At 39.1% G+C, this 20,056-nt stretch overlaps 1 protein-coding gene across 3 annotated transcripts in view; it reads right to left on the bottom strand.

Annotated features, from left to right (window-relative positions):
- The window catches only part of LOC105424244 (mind bomb 1), a 296,684-nt gene that overhangs the window by 108,469 nt on the left and 168,159 nt on the right, over nucleotides 1–20,056 (bottom strand). The window lies entirely within an intron of this gene.

A 20,056-nucleotide genomic window follows, 5' to 3' on the forward strand; every position in this document is an offset into this window, starting at 1 on the left:
ACTCTTGCGATATACTTACAATTATATTAAATTTTCAATTTCTTCATAGGACATTGATAAACCGCATTTTTTAAAGGATTTTGCAATAAATATTGTATTTGATCTCAAAAAAATCTTTAATTTGCTAGAAAATTAAACAAGAAAAACGAATAAAAATTAGACAATTTTGAAAATAGCGTGTAAAGCAATTTTTTGTTCGTATTAAATGTACGTTACAGAAAAGGTTATTTAAACTTTAAACGCTATGTCTGCGAGTGAAGAGAGAAACTGAATATCCTCGTGGCAACAAAGAGGTTACCATATAATTAAGTTGAATTTTCTTCGTACATTTACATTATGCGTGTACATGTAATTGCGCATTTAATGAATAGTCACATAGAAGCGCAAGTGTCCGACTGACCGATTATATTTGAAAGTGCCAATTTAATGGAACGTCATCATAGTCAGTTTGGATCACGGTCGCGACATCAATCCCAATTTAACGTAACCAGGCGCAACCAGATAGTAACGGCAAGTTTAGTGGCATGAACGTACGGGGGAGGGGAGAGGGGGGGGGGGTTCAGAACAGGTAATCGTGAATTAGCATGATAATGGCTCCGTGTGGATCACGTTGCGCGAGATAAGCAGCGATTTATGAGACGGGAATACGAGGGGCTTCCGTCTCTCTGCCTTATTATATACTTATTCGGTCCTGTTGTGAAGCTTCCAGATGGAAAGCGACGGATTAATTCGCGCGAATGATTTTATCAAAAAATATCACGCTACCGCTCGCTTTCTTCATTTTCATTTTTCGAAGATTTTCAGCAACGTTAATCGCAGAATTTTTTCGAAAAATCACCTTTAAAACGGATAAAATGGAATATAACACGCGTAAGTAAACATCGCGATAAACAAAATTCGCGCAGAAAGGAATATTTATTCTTTCAATTATAACGTTCGTTTAAATTTCGTCAATAATTGTTCCTACTCGATCCGAAGCGTGCGTTATTACCTATATGAAAGTGTATTACAAACGAATCGTTTATTTCTCGGTTTACGTCCAATCGCATTATCCATCTCGTTTTGTTGATAACGAGCGGATACAGAGCTTCCATCTTTAGTACAGATCTCAAAGACCTCGTTAGATCGCGTAAGGTAACAAAGGCGCACCGGGTGGCTAATCTATCAAAAGCGATATTCTATCAGCGATGCCGCCGTCTTATCGCGGTATCGATCCTCGAGACAAAGTGGCGTCTATCGGCGTCTTGTCGTACGTCGAAGAAACTGGGAAGGCACGCAAGAGATAATTCATGCGAAGGCCATAAACTTCGTTTCTATCGCGATGCGCATCGGTTGTGTCGTACGTGCGTTGCAAGAATGCGATAACGAGTTTCCCTCCGATTTTTATGTTAATCAAGAAATTTACTTTCTTTTCATTTCGTAGAATACATTTCCATCGCGTGTTATTCGATGTACACCTCTGTGAAATATTATTTTATATTATTTTCAAAATCTCTATCATGAGACATCTGTCAAATATTTTTGGAATCTCATTTTCTCGTCAAATTAATATTCTTTACATCGACAATGTCATTTATTTAATAATAACTAAAATATCCCACGCAGACTGTTTCCGTAACTATCGTTTATTTTTAACGTATTTCGCAGATTAGAATTTAGAATCGAATGTAATAACAAAATGTCGAAAATATAATAATTTTCGAATTATAAGCGATTGTAATTGACTCGTATCGAAGAAAATTCGCACAGAATTTTAAGTTCACTTATATTTTTCATTCATTTGCTATCAGTTATTATAATTCTGATTTTAATTAGCACGTGACGCGCACATTTGTTTTTATATATAGAATATAACACGCCATTGTTTACGCGAAATCGACGCGCTACCATTCGCGCATAGAGCCAGGCGGCGGCGCGAGCCGCTTTGTGTGCTGTCACATTATCTCTGGAAATACGATAGTGACAGGTACTCGGAGACGCCAAACGCGATCATTCCCTACGAGCGTTTAGCCATTGTAGATCTGTGCGATTAATTTACTCTCGCAATTCGCAAGCGTGTCGAGGCAACGGTTATCTATCGAAACCGGTATTTCGCGTGATTCATTAACTTGGAATACGAGCCCGATGCCGGGACAGCGAATTACAAATTATTGTATCGCGATGTTTACGGACAATTATTATTTCGCTAACGCCATTTGAAGTTAGACACGCGTGAGGCTTTTCATCGGGCCAAATGCTAATTCGCTTATCATTTTTGTATCCGGAAGCATAAAGAAATAACGCGAGTAATCGAGTAATAGATAATCGTGGGTTGTTAATTTATTCAATAATTAATTGTGAGAAAATGTGAGAAACAAATTAATAGTTCGATTAACATGGAATTTAGGGAAAAGTTGACGCTCATTCTTTGTTGAGTATAACACGCTATGTGTGTACACGCAAGGACGCTACTCGACTATGTACACAAAGTCGCCGGCGGTGAGTCGTACACAAGGTTGTTGCTATCATTCAACTACAAGCGCTCGACTTGTAAGCAGCGGCGCGAGTCGCTTTGCTTTATTATCTTCCGAAACGCGATTGATATCGAGGGGAAAATCATTACGAAGAGAAAATCATTACGAAATACATTAGTTAGGAAGTTATACACGAGTAATCAACGTGTCACATCTTGAATCGCCTTTACGAATATTTAAAAGTCTATTCTTATTTATTTTATTCAATTTATATACGGAATGTACCAACTATTTTTGTTGTAAAAGCATAGAAATGATACACGAATAGTCATCAAATCGAACGATTAAAATAGTTGTTTCTTTTTTCTAATCTTTAAATCCGAATCAAACAATGTCGTGATTTAATTAATAAATACAGTTGTAATCGATCTGGTGTTTTAATGTACTTCATCGATCGCGCGGTACAAAAATGATATTTATATCGATTATAATGTACATTCAAACACATATCGATTATTTAAAGATTAAGTAAGATTATTAAAGTATTTAAAAATTTGAGTAGATACAGATCTGAAAATAATTTTGTCAAATATTAACATAATGTAGGAAGCTCAAGTTGGTTGATAAAATATCAAAAGTTTTTGCATTTATTAAATTTTTGTATTATTATTACGCTTAAGCGTTTATTAAAATGCTCGACCCCGATACTTTTACATTCATCCATTGACTTTCTTCGCTTTATCCTTCCATCACGAATATAATGTACGTTGTGCGTAATTAAATTCGGGAGTGCTATATAAGTGTCAAGTTGTCGCTGCCATAAGTGTCGCTGTGTGATCACAATAAACTATATTTTTGCAAGTGCATGTGAAACAATCTGAGAGGAGAAAATCTAAGAGGCATCGAGACACAACAGATCATGGGATAAGTAATATATCTATTTATCTATTGTATAATTAATCATTTGTTAGCAACGATTTGTAACAATTAACGTATTTGTCCATTAACGATTAACGTATTGTCGTACAACAATCATTTTTTTTAAATAATTAATTATTTTTGACGTCGTTACAATTTAGATATTTTTAGGTTATAGTTTAAGTTTGTTTCGATACTATTTTAGGGTCTGCTGTGCATCGTATCGTATGAGTTATGAATCATATTTTATTTTCACCTGAGATGGATTTATAAAAATTGTATCGACTAAAATGTATATTCAGACATACGTTGACGTATATATCAAGTTAAAAAATATAAAAATATTAAAAATGTCTCAGATCCATTGCCTTCAAATGGATGGGATAGAACAGATTAATAGCAATATTTAATCCTGGATTATGTGCAGTTGATTTGTTGCGCAAGTATGCAAGAATATACACTCTCCCATACCAAACTCATAGAATAGAGCTTATTACATTGATATATCATTTACTGATACATATTGATGTCTTATTATATGACAAAATATTCATAACAATAAGTTGGAATAACACGAATTTGCAAGTATAAATAAAATAAAATGATAAAAAAATATTTTATAAACGGACAAAACTAAGACTAAATTCAACAAAAAGCAATAAATAATAGACATTTTCGCAAAAAAGTTATGTATGATAAATTTGGTAGATATTTTCTGAGAGATATCGTCTGCTATACATTTTTCAGAAATTACAAAAATTATTAAAAATAATTAATAACCTTTTTGGACAATTATTAAACACGTTATTAAACTAATTACAGTTTATTGTTTTGATAAATAGTACAAAAAATGATATAAAATTCTAATAAATATGATTTTAATATTTTGATTATAATTTGAATTATGATTTTAATATATAAAATTTTTATTCAAATATTTTTATGAAATATTTCTTTGAAAATTGGAATAAGATATTAATGAAATAAAAATTTGATTACACGTATTATGTGTAACTTACTTATTTTGTGTAAAATAAAAATCAATTACTCTTAGGAGAGTTTGGAAAAATATTTTTGACATTAGCAATGTTTTTTTATTTTTTCATTTCAAATATTTCTTAACAAAATTTAATTCTTTTAAGAATTAAATATTATTGAAAACTGCTATGACAAAGCAAATATTCAGACTTTTTTCCAATATGCACTATATGCATGAATAGGAGAACATTTTACAGAGAATATTTTGCGTATCACATAATATATGTTCCGATTAATTGGTTTATGAAAAATTAACGTGCAATTATAATGTTCTAAAATGTGCCAGTTTTATATGGAATTTTCATAACTCATCCATTTATTTATACTAACAACGTGATTTTCACTTAAAACAAGATGAAATTAATCTTGATTGCTTATAATTCAAAAATTATTTTAATATTGACGTTATCGTGTGAAAATTTCCGATTCTAATTAATGTTCGAAATGTGTTATTATACAATGGTGTTACGAGCCTGTATTATACATTGTATTATATCGTACTGAAGAGAAAACATATCACATTACATTACTAAATAATGTTATTCGTTAAATGAGTATATATTATATAACAAATGTCATTTAAATAATACATATTTTCTATGCCTGACAATTATTACTTCAAATTAGAGTATAAACTTTGAGTATAAAATATAACGTTAATTTAGTTCGTCTATTAGATCACTTTAGATATAACTGATGAACGTCAATCATCGACCTATCGGGAATTCAAGTCCAATCCCCAAAATGAAACCCGTAATAACAGGGCGGCAAAACGCGTGCGCGATAATTGGTCGCGTTGTAATTTCGCAACTCGGACGCGGCGCGTGGCTACCGCAACGCTAATCGCACGTAATCAATCCTCGGGTTGTCGTTCTAAGTATCACCGTCATTGTTGGTCGTTTGTGCTTTGTGCTCCACGACTCGCGTTACCGGTGTAGCCTTGCGGGGACACGATGGAATAACGCGCGCGAGGCGCATGAGGAAGCTCGAATTATGGGCCGCCTCGAGCGCTTCCGGTTCGAGCTGCTAATGAACTGCAGTTATCACAAGATCGGTCCGAATTCCACAACGAAGGATAATTCCGTGCGATCGATACACGAAATACATTGCGCAGCGAGAGCATGTTGGATGCCGAGAGACACGCGTGAATCGTTCGAGATGATGACGCGGAATGATTTTATCTTTAACAAATGTTATAAATAACGTTATAAAAGACGCACATATGTTCCCTTGCTTGTGAATTTTTTATTTTTTTATATCGAAGAAATAATTCGTGATCTGTGTATCGCATGTATACTCGCCTAGCTTAACCGACTAACGGTAAAAAGGGCTAATAAGCCGCCTATAATTGCATAAAATGGAGGATGCAGTTATCTAGTCACGCGCGACGATCGGACAGGAGGACGTGACTGTTCATCTCGTTTGTCGTCTCTTACGTTAGATCGCAAATCGCGCTTCACCGACGTCCAAATTACAACGTGCCTCGAGGAATATCCGTGGCATCGATCGGTTATGCGTGAGATGTACCGCTGATGCGCCGTAGATGCCACGTGTACATATACAAATGGACACATAACTCCGTTTCAGGAATATCGCGCAATCGCTCCCTGTTTCAGGAACATTGTCACGATTACTCGCGTTGCAGAAATGGCACCGAACGCAACGTGAGATACGAGTATTCGCGTTCGCTGCTCCTCAATCACCATTCGCATCGAGCAATATCGAGAAATTTGGAGATAAAATAACTAAAAAAATTGAATATAATTTCAGAAATTTATAATACTTTGTATTAGGTCTCCTTTTAATTAAACTCTTTTTAGTCATCTTTTCTTCTTTTTCTCTAACGTAGAGAGAAAAAGAGAAAAGATGAACAATGCAAGTTGAGCTAAAAAGAACACGTCTGTTGTATCAAGCCATCACTATATAATTTAAAGAGTATAAATAAGCAAGAAAGCATTTTTCCATTTATAAAAAAATAGAAATGTTAATAAGCGGTTCAATTTTGTTATGAGAACTGTTTTGTTGGACTGTTTCCAATGCATCATCACGTTTTCAATGCATATCACGTAATAATTTTCTAATGCCATTTTCGGTGAGACGACTATTTCCTCGTCGTTTCCTTATAAACTGATTTGGACAAACCGGACCGGGCAACATATATATATAGCATCCGCGTTCGCAGCTCCGATATATTGCGGATAAATTATCTATTGCGCTGATCAGCCATGTGCGAAATGCGTCGAGATATGCGCCGCGACTGATGGAACGTATGCATGCCTGGGGCATATCATTGGGCTACGGGAACGGCGATATGTTCCTTTCGAATACGATTCCCCACAGGATGTTTGCGGATATCCTTCTATTCGAGTTATGTTGCCGGAACTGCGCCGAAGTAACCCGATACAACGCAGTCCTGAGATCGATACCGGATGTTAATTTCGCGTATTTCGCGCATTAACGGAGCAACTTGTTTTCCAATTATTATTTCTGAAAATTTTGAGCGATAAAGTTATTTCTCTTTTTTTTGCTCCAGGTCGGAAAATTACAAGCTGCTTTTGCCTTGATTTTTTTCTTCATCTTTTCAAGAACAATTAAATATGCATTGTAGCTCGCTGCATTTGCAAAGTGCATAACGTCATATTTATGAAAGTAATGTTTTGCAGATAATTAATTACACGATTCCATCGCGGCGAAATAAGTTACTCGTTACACGGTCAACTTGCAGAAATTGCATTCCGGAATGCGTCGTGCAGCTGCTGTACGCGCGGCATTGTGTAATTAGACTCGGCGAACGAACGTTTTCGACTGAAATGTTGCACAAACCGTTGGGCCGATTTTAGCCTCTCTAATGATGTTATTCTTAATTCTGCTAAATCCTCAGTTTTCTCTGCAATACTCGCGATTCTTGCAATATCGTATTAAAGACAATAATCCTTAATGATTACAGGATTTGTTCGATGTTTCTCATTAAATTTTATTTATAAAATAATATTCATTATAAATTAATTTACTGATATTGAAATTATTAATTGTGATCATATATATTATTGTTATAAAATAATAATATCACAAATGCCATGCTTAAAAAAATATAACAAAAAAATAATCACAAATTTTATTAAATCGACTTGAGAGATACATCCAGAGAGAGAGAGAGAGAGAGAGAGAGAGAGAGAGAGAGAGAGAGAGAGAGAGAGAGAGAGAGAGAGAAATATATCGCGATAACCGCGTATGATCTCGCGAACATGTATGCGTGCATGAATCATGCATATCGGTGAATTAGTGAATCAGTCATAGAAATGCGCGTACGTGCGTTCCGTTAGGGTGTTACATCAGCCGGGGAAGCGTTGACTATCTGCATAAATGTTTCCGCGGTCTCGCTCCGTCGCTACCAACGTCACGCTCGCGCCACGAAGGTGGCTCGATCGATAGTCGACTTGAACAAATTGCGAGTCCAACAATATTTAACGATCGACACAATGTTGAAATATTTCCACGGTACCTCGGCGCGGAGAGATTTTGTGACAGGGAATTATAAATAACAAGCCGCGAGTTCGGTGTAATCCTCGCGCGGCGAGAACCCGCGGCTGTTTACGTCGAGCAAGGATCAGCGTCGATCCCGGGGAAACTACGACCTTGATCCGACGAAGTTTGCGTATCGTCCGGGTCACAGGTGGCCCCCGCGATCCGAAACTTCGCCGTACCGCCGGCCATGACGATGATTTTACAGAGATGTAAACGACCGGAGCACAAAACGGTTTAGGCGAGCGTGATGCGCCATACAACACCGCCGCGACTACACCGGCAGAAACTTGCCGATCCCGAGGAGGATCTCACCGTTGATGTAATTTCAAGCGAGTTTACTGTATTCACGCCGGTGCCGCCGCTGCAACTGCAGCAATTACTTGCAACACGCTGAGCACCTTCGTGACGTTTAGCGGAGACAGAAAGGTCGTCGACCCTAACGACCCTACGTTATGCAGACGTAGTTGATAGTTCACTCGGGGAGTGAAGAAGATGAAACGTGGCACGATAGCGTTATCGTGGAGCCACACTGCTGAATTGCCAGAATTTGAGTCAAGTTGAAGAAGCATCGAAGACATTTCTCGGGGTTTCACGGTAACAATATTAGGCGTATTGGTATAGTAACGTTATACGAGCAAGGAAGACGATATTCCAATAATTAATTGAGGGTATAATTACAATAAGTATTATTTCTGTATGTGTGGCTATATGGAGAGATGCACTTATGTCACATGTAGCAATAATATGCGCTCACAATGAGGAAAATAAAGCAAATATGATGATATTTCCAAGGGAGTATTTTAATCAGAATTTATATGGAGCGAATAAAATAATTATTAAATCGTAATAAGCAGACCATGATAACAATTTAATTTTGCATTATAAGCGCGATGTGAATTATAGGCGTTTCGTGTTAATAAAACGGCGCAGTTAATCGAATCATGATATGATTTGCATTTCGCAAAAGTCGAAACGATCGAGGCAAAAACCAGTGCACGTGTAACGGTACGATAAGCTGGGAAAATAAAAACGAAGACGATCTGACAAACGTCTACCGGAAACGGATACGCGTTCCTGGTATGCACATTCCGCGACTCCATAAAAAAAGATAACGGGAAGGGGGCGAAAGGGGGAGGGGGGGGGGGGGGAATGGGAGAAATTGCCCTTTCCCTCTGTCGTTTACGTGACCTTTCACCCGCACTACAGCCGGAGGAACATCGAAGAAGGTCGTAAAGAATTTTAAAAATGGAGCAAAGGCTGCCTTCGGTTGCTTCTCCAAGTCGTGACTAACACCATCCTCCACTCTCACCGAGCTTCCCTCTCTCCCCACAGCGCTCCTGCCACCATTTTCTTCTGCCCACACTCTGCGCCGGTACACCCCCGACCATCTCCATCTTTCTGAATAAATTCACGTTCTCTCCCGGGAGGAATACGAGAATAAACGTAAGTAAACAAATCAGGAGATAAAATTGCGAACGTGCCGCACATTTTTCTACGATCTAACCGCGCTAAGGCATTATTTAATTCCCCGTATGAGAACGTGACTCGGCAGTCTTAAGCGGTCGCGTATTTCCGGTTACCTAACCGCGACGCGACCGCACTCTAATATCTGCGTTTTTATCCGGCAATCGTTTTTAAACGAGAATTAAATGAGAATTTTGCAGAGTACACGTACTTGCTCGATTTTTCCTAATCAGGCGACGGTTTTCTTTTCTGCATTGTATTCGAAAAACGTGACACGAGAATTTTACTCCTATTGTGCATACAACGATTGCAACCACTTGTACAACGAAGGTAGACAACGCTAGCATATATGTACATCGACGGATCTGGACGGATTCTTCGAGTCTTTGAGATTCTCCAGTGGGCCGGATGATAATAGTCCTAGACAGCCTTGTTTATTTTCTAGCTAACCTGTTGTGCCGCGAAGATAAAGCCGATAGCCCTGAGGTAGCCCGCCATCATAGTACTCCGGGTTATCGAGGATTGATCAGGTTTACGAGCTGATCATCCTTTATGAGCTTCCACTTCCTCCTCGGCCTTCTTTACCCCGCCGTCGGTTGACGGAGCCAGCTTTATCTTGGCGATTGTCATTCATGATGAGACCTCGCTCGTAAAGTATTCGCTTCTTGCCTACTCGGATTCTCGCGCACTAACTCACTGCATCCTTATCGACGCACATCAGCGTTCGTCAGCGCTTTCCTTCGATTGTATTCGCCACTCGTTGTATAAGGAAAAAAAAAAAAAAGAAAAAAAAAAGATCGAAACATATGAGATCGAGATATAAAATGCAAAAGGATGCGTTGCAAGTTCTTAATAAATTTAGTACAGATTATCATTAGGGCTGCATTCTGATTTATTTCAGAGCATTATTCGCGAGCATCATTTGTTCTTGTTTAATATTTGATAAATAACCAGAATAAAATAATTTTATGAGTGTGAATCGAAACGCATCTTAGTATGATATATAAATCTTGCGTTGTGTAAATAATGAACATGAACGATTACAGCTAATTCTTTCTGATAATAAGTATGCTCTTCCTAAAATTTCAAGATTGTATTTATATAATAACACGAGCGCGTATAAATATTTTTCTTACTTATGCACTTTTTTAAAAAGAAGTTTTGAAGAAAGTTACATTTATGTTAAGAGACAGAAACAATGATTTTTTTTTCTTGAAAATGATTTGTTTTTGAAAAGTTAATTCGTCTTCAGCTTGAAGGGAGACTTTTCCGGGCTTCAGGTTTTCTGATAAATCTTGTTTGGAAACGGTGATCTTCGATATTGCGAAATGAAATAGAGATGAAAGTGGCTGGCGCAGTACGCGAATGATAAACGATAGTGTTTATGTTGGACACAGAATCGCTATGGAAATGCTCGTTTATTTGATCCATCATTGTGACCGCGACACGGATTGTCCCCATCCCTCTTGGTCTGCCTGTCGTTCGGCGCAGATCTCGCTCGTAAAGTCCGCACTTCGCACCTACGACTAGTTTTACATGCTGCCTTCCGTTTATATCTTTCGCGTCGTGTGGCCTGCATTTGTCAGCGTTTCGGGAAAACAAATAATAACAAGTCTATATTCTCCATCTTTTACGATCAAAAGTAACGAGACAAAAAAAAAATCAATCAAAAAAAACATATAGCAACATAAAGTAATATTACTTGCATCCTTCACTGATTTTTCGCGAGATTAAAAAAAAGCTTTATTAATGCCATTCAAAAGTTACTCGAAAAATTTTTACGCGTATACTTCGCGCTACATTCTCTCTGGAATAAGCAGAGGGAAAAATCTTTTTCTATTGTAAAGCGCAGCCTGCCTAATATCCTCGGCTCGGCGCCGAGAATTAAATGCAGACGCGCATCTCGCAGAAGGTGCAGGGTATATTAAATAGTAGTATACGGTATACAAACATGTTGGAATAAAAAAGACATTACCCTAAATTAAGGAAGTAATTAGGAACGGACACAGATCTATGTAAATTAAAAGCAACAAAACACGTTTATTCAAAATTCCGGAAACCAATGCCAATCAATTTTTTTCCTTTTTTCAACTATCTGCTTTCACGTTTATTTCATTACCAAGCTGGTAATACAAAACTTAATATGTATGAAACAAAAAACAAAAGAACAAAATCAATCAAAATCAATCAATCAAAGTAAATAAGGGAGATGCAACGTTTGTTTTAAGCTGTATCTCACACTTTCTGAAATAAAATATTGGTGAATTTTTAATATAGAGTATTAGCAACCAATACGAATAACAGCAGGTAGCACATTGTGTGTTTCGCTTCATCGTTGGCGATCTCATTGTAACTATATGCGCCGTGTTTAATCTCCCACGAGAGAAAATAAAAGAGACGGTTGGGCAGAAAGAACTCATTCATTAGAACTCTTTGCTCTCGACACAAGGGTTCGTCGTTATACTTCCCAAGTTGAGTGCGCCACGCCGTACCGACGTTTTCAAAACATACTCACCGACGATACATACGCAGTACAGAAAACTAAAAAGAAAAGAGGAAATAAAAAAAAAATCGCAACATCGCGAACGCGTGCAGTAGAAAATGCGTACGTAAAACGGCGCGAACGTACATAAAAAAAAAAAACATAAATTTTATACATGCATTTAATGGTAGCGTAAGACGAGCGAGATTTTCCGCACAAGTGCAAAATGCTGAGCGAGAAATCAGGTTGAACTGATATATCGCATGACAGGAAAAATTCATTCGTGTATTAGTCTTAATCCTGGCAAATTTTACGTACCGCTTTTATTGTTGAAGAATAGCAGCCGTAACATAGCAATTCATAACGTTTCGTAGTCATGCGCACAATATTCGATAACTGGGTCGTACGTAAAAAATGTACAAGATATTGTTTTTATTCTTTTCCACTGCAAAATGTATCGACTGCAAATGTCTTGTTCACATTTTCGCTTGTTCACTTTTGCGTTATATCAACGACGCACATTTTTATATAAATCTAACGCATGACGTAACTTTAACATTTTCTCTACCACATCTCAAATCGAATCAGCTTCAGATCCATTAAAATTTCAATATGAATCGAAATAGTGTAAAAAATAAATATTTCATGAGTTCCTTGTATAATTTATACTTCGAGAACAAAAGTGTTTGAGAAAAAAATCCGTGTATAATGAGCGGTTTATTGAAATATGCATTAGAAAATGAGCTGAAATTATGAATATAGGTATGATGCAAACTTGCATCGATGCAAATGATGTCGCGTGTAATAAGTTTTAATATACGACGTGCGACAAATCTCATGCATACACACATATACGTGATGTCCCATGGTAATAAAAATCTAGGTCGTAGATATGAAGCTATGAAATTTTCACATCAAGCTAGACGCACGTAGATTTACATGTCAAAATAAAATACGCGCGCGCGCGCGCACGCGTCTGTGCGCGTTGTATGTGCATGTGTGTGTGTGAGCACGAATATAATTTGCGAATATAATTTGAAATTTATTTAATATTCGACCATTAAGACCGATCTCGCGATTCATAAAGAGAGCGCAGTTGTAAATTTTAGATAGAAAGGATAGAAGAGAAACGCAGATAAGCGTAATCAAAGCGAAGTAGCTCCATTGTGTTTCGAGACAGACATGGAAACACTTGTTTAAAAGTCCGTGAAATATGGTCCGCGTGGACTCGGCGGGCCAATGGCCACGGCGATGCGCCCCATTGTAAATCCTTATTGTTTCGGCGCTAATTACTTAATGAATTTAATTACGGGAGTCTGTGTGAAGGAGAAACGTTGTAGGAGCTATGCATCTTTACTCGCCGGACGAATTCGTCAGGAAAATCCATTTCGCCGTGCTTCGCCACTTATCGCGTCCAGATTGAAAGGCCGCGAGGCAGAAATGGATTATCCCGAGGAAGGAGAAAAATCGGCGTTTACTCCGACCAAGCTGGAGCAGGGTGAGAGATTTTTCGCGACGTATTTCGGAAGCTGTCGATTTACCTTTGCCATGTTTGAAAAACGCGCTGTTCATTTACGCAACGGCGTACGACATATCGAGCTCGAGTTATTTATCGTTTTCGGATATCTATCAACGTGAATCAGGGCGCATTTAACGAACTCATAATAAAGATACAAAAAAATTACACGGAGATTGCCGAGACGTTAGAGATCGATTAATTTCCAGTGATAATTATTTCTTCCGCTTTATTAACTAGGAATGAAAAAAAAAAAAAAGAATATCGCCGGACATTTCCGCTTTTGCATGCGTTTGACACCGCAAGTATGCCATTTTAAGCGCGGTCCATTCGACGACGGGCTCTCGATAATGTCTTTATCAGAGCGCTATTATGGCCGCTATTATAGTTATTATACCGCTATGATACGGCTTTATGTGCCTCTTCAAATATCCATGTCCGCGAATGACTGACGGCGGAAAACTTGTGTGAATTTCGACATGATACTCGCGGGAGGCCGGACACTTGCGCGCGGAAATGTCCGGCCGCACACGAGTTTCCAGCGAAATTTCCGGAATTCGCAGAATTCCCAGCATTCATTTGCGGAACGTTTAAAACGTGCTGACGGTAATGGCCTGAATTATTCACCGGTCGTATAAAATGTCCATCGGTCTGATTAATGAGTTCTGGCCGGGGGAACTTTTTTCTTTTTTTAAATAAATTTCATAGTATGCGCGCGCGTGAATGGCATTATGAATAGTGCGCCCTGACAAAAGCTTTCTATAATTCTTCCCGGTAACGTTCGCGCGCGCCGGCGTTCCCTATCGGCAACACAACGTCGATCGAATGGCACGTCGGCGGAGAGATCGATAACGGCGGACTTACTCTTTGAAACTGTGTCGAATGCGTGGCGGAGCCATTAAATTCGACGTATGATAAATAACTGGAAAGAATACCGGTAGTGTCGTATACCGGTACAGTCGTGATTCATATCAGTGATTGATCGCACGCTGGACACTCCAGGAGGCTCGAATGCTCGTTACAAGTTTGATCGTACGAAAGAACGATAGAGATCGATGCTGATCCTATGAAACAAAAGATATTGCAATCCAGTAAACCTTTTTATTAACAATACAAAACGTCATGCTGTCAAGAAGGAGTGACGTTGATTCGTCCGAACTCTCCGAATCCGCTTATAAAAATAGCATTTTGCTATTACAAAAATTGAGAAGACACATACTAGAGATACGTGTCAATAACGTAGAACCCTATTCGAAACAAGTGCGTGAAGTAAAACGCTTAGTATTATATTCAAAGTATCGTCAGGTTATGAAAAAGAAATAAGAATAAAAATTAGAATTTGAAATCTTAATATCGAAATAAATATTAATTAAATATTTAGTGAGACAAAACTAAATATTTAATATTAAATGCGTAGGAAATATATCCGTCATGTCCGAAAGCGAAAGGATTAATCCAGGGAACAGTAACTTATTTAAAAACCGAACAAAAGATAATCACAATGCCCGTAATGTTGTTACCGCTTGTGCAACGAAGCGGCGAGTTCGGTATGTTCGACCACGTTCGCTTTTGTAGAGATCGCGATTTTTCTAGAAAAATATCGAGATTACGTCGAGACAGATGGGATAACGGGCGGTAAAACGCTTTTCGCGAGGACAAGAGAATCGCAGAGGACAAATATACATTCGCTGGAAAAGGATTCTCGTCATTGAAGACTTAATCGTCTCTCTCTCTTTCCCTCCTTTTCGATCGTACGTCGATCGGGAAGCAGCGCTCGCCACGCTACAATAAAACGACGTAACGCGTCGCATTATCGTTTTTTTTTTCCCTTCGCTATTCCTTGCGTGCTCAAGACTACGGGTATCGGTGTGGCGCACATAAAGGATATATACGAGTTCCATCAGAGCGACCTCGAAACAAGAACGGTATCTATCGTCTTCCCTGAATAATTCATTCTCGGATAATACCGCGACTTAAAACGCGATTCACTGTTCGGGATATCCAGGATCGCCGGAACATTCAGGATTGGATTATTCCTCGTGCGATCTCCCTTGCCCCCCTCCTCTTGCCGTCGCCCTTTCGCTAACCCCTATGCTTCGCCATCTACTTCGAATTATCCAGCCAGGTGTGAATTCACCCCATCGCGGATGGATATCTCTCCTTCTTTCTCCCTCCTCAATTCTTCTTGTGGATTCGTCAGCGAGTACCGCCGCATGCCGGGTAAGAGACGAACGCATTTCTAATATCTGTCTGCGAGATCGGTTTGCGCGGCAGTGTCTCCTTCTCGCCTCTGCATCGTCGGAGATGTATCGCTCCGTCTCTTTCTCGGGCCGAGCCAGAGGCTCCTCTTTTTGCCCAGTCCGCACACACTGGGATCAATAATGCACCAACCACTCGCTGCTCTCACCCCTCTCCTTCTCTTTCCTCTTGAAAACCGTACCGGCACCCATCCACCCACTACGCCCGTGCGCTCTCCGCGTCCCCCTGGTCACCCCTCTCGCCGCGTCACCCTCTTCGGCCACCCTCGCACCGGCTCCCTCCTCGCCACCGTCTCTCTCGCATTCGCGCGCCAGTCAAGTACAGCGGAAACCACCCCCCCCCCTCCCCCGCCACCTTTGCCATCCTCAGAATTCTATCTCTATTCCGTGCAGAGAGAGGCGCTCTCGTCCCTTCCATCTCGCGCGTACGATTTCTGCCACCCCTTCCCGTCGTCGATCTTCTTCGCGGCGTTTCCACCTCTCTCGCTCTCTCTTCCCGTTCTCACTCCTTCTGTCTTGCTTTTCTCCCCTTCCTCGTCCTCCCATTCCTCTCTCGCTCCTTCTTCTGGAAGAGACTGGTTTCGTCTTTGTCGCGATTTCTGCCTCTTCTTCCTCCTCGCTCCGCACCTGCCGCCGCCGCTACCACCGCCGCCGCCGCCGCCAGCGGAGCTCCTCTTTCGGGATTCGCATGCTCTTCGTCGTCTCACCCCTTTTATTCGTCTCACTTCAACTAGTTCGTTTTACCACTATCGTTCCCTGTTCGTCGTACGAGCACGCATATTCTCCAACACACAGAACATCCTTCGTGCATCTCTCTCCTGCCGACTATCTCTCACGATCCTTCTTCATCCTTTCTCATCCCTACTCGCGCCCTCCTGTCTCTGTCTCTCATAGCTCGTCTTCCGCGAATCTTCTCTCTCGTCCCCCTTGCCCAGAGAATCCTCCCTTCCAGACGCACCAAATCTCCCTCCAGGAGAAACCGGCTTCCGCCATCCACGCCGCCGATCCTTCTTCCCCTTCTCTTCAACAGTAGCTGAAGGTGGGCGAAGAACGGGCATCGGTTTCCACGAGAAGAGTCTCCCTCGAGCTCGCAGGAATTCGCGCTTTGATGAAACCTCCGTCTCTCTCTCTCGTATCGAAAAGCATTTAAACATTGTCTACCCGATTGCCCGTTCCCAACCCAGACTCGCACCCGTCGCCGCGACTCAGAGAAAGCACTCTGCGCTTTCTTCTACTTCTTTGTTGTGTCATCGGAATGCAGCACCGCTGCATTCGCATACTGTTGTACGCGCTTCTTTATTTCGCAGTACCATCTTTCGAATAGGGGTTAGATCTTTTAGAATTATATATGTTCATCATTCGATTACCTTTGCTCATCGTGTATATCTATATTGACCATGTCATCTTGTCGTAATATTGCAACTTCTAACGTATCAATCTATGACAAATGAAAGCCAATACATTATACAGTTTTCCATTCGTTTCAAAACATCATCTCGATTTGAGATGATCAGTCTTTAAAAGCGAATGTCAAACGTTATTGGCAATGTGTCAATTAAGTGGATTTCTGCAAATAAATAAAAATATCAACATATAATCCGGCGACGACAAATCGCTAAAAAAGATACTCGCTATAATTGGCGCGTATTCGAAACGATTACTGCATTGAGAATTTAATGCCAAAAGTAATTAAGTTCCTTTAGCTGACGTGTTTGAGTTACGACGCGGTCAACTTATTTACAAAAGCGTTGAGAGTTATTCCTTGGCGTCAGAACTTTTATTTCTTTCAAGAGTTAATGTAGAGTAAGCGCGACAGAAGGAAGCAGAGAGAGAGAGAGAGAGAGAGAGAGAGAGAGAGAGAGAGAGAGAGAGAGAGAGAGAGAGAGAGAGAGAGAGGGGGGAAGAGAGAGGATGTATATATTCTGCCTTACGGTGAAAATTATACTTAAATATTTGCATTTCCACATTTTGCACAAGAAAGCCGGGAAGAAGGACGACAAAGAGACGCACGCGAGATGGGACCGGGTTAAAAACAGGGGATATTTTTCAAAAGATAATACATCGTGTCATACAATACAGACAATAGTTATGTAACCTCGCCCGTATTATACGTCCAGCTATTACTAACAACAGCATTTTAACATATGCGCGATACGTGAAGGAGCCCACCGTTTCACGTTTCTTACCATTTCTGTTTGAGCTTTTCGAGCTACAACACCCGTTATCGATTACGTGACTTCTAATGCACACTAATGGCATGCGGAGTAACCTGCCAAAGTTTTGTCAATATAAAGTCGGACTTTAATATCGACTAAACCGAAGCTGAATGCCGGTATCATTACGATCCTATAGTACTTTCCGCATTGTAGTTTGTTTTATATATATATATATATATATATATATATATATATATATATATTGTATTATAAAAAACGTCGATCAGATATTTTAAGTGATTTTAATAAGATAAGTTAATTCTTGATTTCTAAAGTGTGTTCTCTGACATATCTAACTATTTCATAAATTTAAAAATATAATAACAATTTTTGTTGTATCAGTGTTACGAAAAATTTATTTATCTCTATTGTGAGTTTTTTGCCAGAAGTGGATAAAACAAAAACAATATGAATTTCATATCTGGATCATTTGATCTTATATAATCCGATGTATTTATTTTCCATGATATTATACGATATTATATTACATATATTAAAATTGTTTAAGTTCGATCGATTAGCACGCGGAGTTGGAGAGCGGAGCATGCAAGACGCGCGATTTCCAGATAAATCGGAAATTTCATGGGCGGTGCAGACAACACAGCAAATACACACACACACACACACACACACACACACACACACACACACACACACACACACACACACACACATACACCCCACACACCACACACAAAACCCGCAGTCTCGCAGTTCCGTTAATCGTGCAATACGTTGTTACCAGTTGTGCCGTTTTCTCTTCGTTATTGCGGCCGGTACGAGAGAAATGTGTGCCGTAATTTCGGATATTGCGCCTCACTTTTCGGATTAATCGCGCCACATTGGAAGCCGAAATATTTCGCCGGCAATTTCGACGACGACGTCGGGGATGGACGAGAGGGGAGGAGAGCGCGGAAATGAGAAGAGACGAGAAGGGGCGACAGAACGAGAGAATATCTAGGGCCGATCTCTCTCAGAATAACGATATCATCCGGTACATCCGGTTTTTCCCGGCAACCGATCAAACTTCGAGTGACCCAATTTTTAATACTCGCAGTGATATTTGTCAGTAAATGTGTATTCGCAAACGACATTATGATATATATAAATTCGTGAGTGTTTCAATTTCAATTAAATAGCAATTTTTAAATTGATCTTATTGACGTTGACTGTTTGTGTGCCAATTAAAATCGCGCGGCAGTATAGTTTATTAACTCCGCATGTTTACCAAATTACAATGGTCTGATGAATTTTAGTTACGAACAATGCGATAGAATGCGCAGGATTTACATATGTATTCAAATTCTTCTCTTAATAGGTGTGCTATCCGTTAATATGCGCTTTATAATATTTAACAACAATGGTAAACAATGATAAATATTTCATTGAGATCAATGAAAAAATTCTTGAAATAACACTTCATGCAAAATAAATTAGTTGTCAAAATATAATATTAAGATTGAACAATTCGAGATTAGAATGCAAAATTCGTTATGTCCAGAATATTACGATTTAATAATAGCAAATAATATCCATGCAAGCGTGGCTTTTCTCCAGTATAAAAAAGCAGTATTTTCAGAACACATCAGATTATTCTAATCGGGCAAAGTTTCTCGTAGTACTAATTGCGGGCACCGCTGATTGCTTTGGAAAAAAGTAATCTCTCATGATTTATGATTACGTGCATAGCTGCTAATTTGTCGTCGTTAATATCGATACCGGTTGGTTGGCGTGTAGCAACATCTGCGATTCCATGTGTGCGCGCAAACCCACGTTTCTTAACCTATGAGTTTCGAGATATCGCCATTTTCATATCCGCTGTGTTTTCTCGCTCGCGTTGATGAAAGAAAACTCATGCCTCTCGCACATGATCGAAAGTCGAGTGGATTATGGAGGTCTGTCACGTTACGAAGATTATCTTATAAGTCTGAACACTTAAGAATAAGATGCTACGCTATACATATGTGGATTACATCTTTTAATCCATCGTGAAAATATATATTTAAAATATTTAGTTAATAAATATTTAATTTATATTTTAAATATATATGTTTTCGATAAACGATAAACGATATAATACACATGTGACTTACATCTTATTCCTAGAGTCTCAGACAAAATAACATCTCGTGATATGATTCCATAAAAAAAAATATATATATATATTTAATCATATTATTTTTTAA

Source organism: Pogonomyrmex barbatus, unplaced genomic scaffold (genome assembly GCF_055798465.1).
Source record: "Pogonomyrmex barbatus isolate J1 unplaced genomic scaffold, ASM5579846v1 scaffold3, whole genome shotgun sequence".
Taxonomy (NCBI): Eukaryota; Metazoa; Arthropoda; class Insecta; order Hymenoptera; family Formicidae; genus Pogonomyrmex; species Pogonomyrmex barbatus.